Consider the following 1,565-nt stretch of genomic DNA (forward strand, 5'->3'; position numbering starts at 1 on the left):
TTGGGTGTGTGTGTGTGTGTGTGTGTGTGTGTGTGTTATTGATTGAGCCGCTCTGCAGCTGGATTGGGGTGTGTGTGTGTGTGTGTGTGTGTGTTATTGATTGAGCCGCTCTGGAGCTGGATTGGGGGTGTGTGTGTGTGTGTGTGTGTGTGTGTGTTATTGATTGAGCCGCTCTGGAGCTGGATTGGGGGTGTGTGTGTGTGTGTGTGTGTGTTATTGATTGAGCCGCTCTGGAGCTGGATTGGGTGTGTGTGTGTGTGTGTGTGTGTGTTATTGATTGAGCCGCTCTGGAGCTGGATTGGGGGTGTGTGTGTGTGTGTGTGTGTGTGTGTTATTGATTGAGCCGCTCTGGAGCTGGATTGGGGGTGTGTGTGTGTGTGTGTGTGTGTGTGTGTGTGTGTTATTGATTGAGCCGCTCTGGAGCTGATTGGGGGTGTGTGTGTGTGTGTGTGTGTGTGTGTGTGTGTGTTATTGATTGAGCCGCTCTGCGGCTGGATTGGGTGTGTGTGTGTGTGTGTGTGTGTGTGTGTGTTATTGATTGAGCCGCTCTGGAGCTGGATTGGGTGTGTGTGTGTGTGTGTGTGTGTGTGTGTGTGTGTGGTGTGTGTGTTATTGATTGAGCCGCTCTGGAGCTGGATTGGGTGTGTGTGTGTGTGTGTGTGTGTGTGTGTATGTGTGTGTGTGTGTGTGTGTGTGTGTGTGTGTGTGTGTGTGTGTGTGTGTGTGTGTGTGTGTGTGTGTGTGTGTGTGTGTGTGTGTGTGTGTTATTGATTGAGCCGCTCTGGAGCTGGATTGGGTGTGTGTGTGTGTGTGTGTTATTGATTGAGCCGCTCTGGAGCTGGATTGGGGGTGTGTGTGTGTGTGTGTGTGTGTGTGTGTGTGTGTGTGTGTGTGTGTGTGTGTGTGTGTGTGTGTGTGTGTTATTGATTGAGCCGCTCTGGAGCTGGATTGGGGGTGTGTGTGTGTGTGTGTGTGTGTGTGTGTGTGTGTGTGTGTGTGTGTGTGTGTGTTATTGATTGAGCCGCTCTGGAGCTGGATTGGGTGTGTGTGTGTGTGTGTGTTATTGATTGAGCCGCTCTGGAGCTGGATTGGGTGTGTGTGTGTGTGTGTGTGTGTGTGTGTGTGTGTGTGTGTGTGTGTGTGTGTGTGTGTGTGTGTGTGTGTGTGTGTGTTATTGATTGAGCCGCTCTGGAGCTGGATTGGGTGTGTGTGTGTGTGTGTGTGTGTTATTGATTGAGCCGCTCTGGAGCTGGATTGGGTGTGTGTGTGTGTGTGTGTGTGTGTGTGTGTTATTGATTGAGCCGCTCTGGAGCTGGATTGGGTGTGTGTGTGTGTGTGTGTGTGTGTGTGTGTGTGTGTTATTGATTGAGCCGCTCTGGAGCTGGATTGGGTGTGTGTGTGTGTGTGTGTGTTATTGATTGAGCCGCTCTGGAGCTGGATTGTGTGTGTGTGTGTGTGTGTGTGTGTGTGTGTGTGTGTGTGTGTGTGTGTGTGTGTGTGTTATTGATTGAGCCGCTCTGGAGCTGGATTGGGTGTGTGTGTGTGTGTGTGTGTGTGTGTGTGTT

At 51.1% G+C, this 1,565-nt stretch overlaps 1 protein-coding gene across 1 annotated transcript in view; it reads right to left on the bottom strand.

Moving 5' to 3' along the window:
- The window catches only part of LOC307118661 (neurobeachin-like), a gene marked incomplete at its 3' end in the record, with an annotated part of 142,501 nt that overhangs the window by 4,895 nt on the left and 136,041 nt on the right, over nt 1-1,565 (bottom strand). The gene's annotated exons all lie outside the window — the stretch shown is intronic.

The sequence above is a fragment of the Gobio gobio genome (genome assembly GCF_949357685.1).
Source record: "Gobio gobio genome assembly, chromosome: 22".
Classification (NCBI taxonomy): Eukaryota; Metazoa; Chordata; class Actinopteri; order Cypriniformes; family Gobionidae; genus Gobio; species Gobio gobio.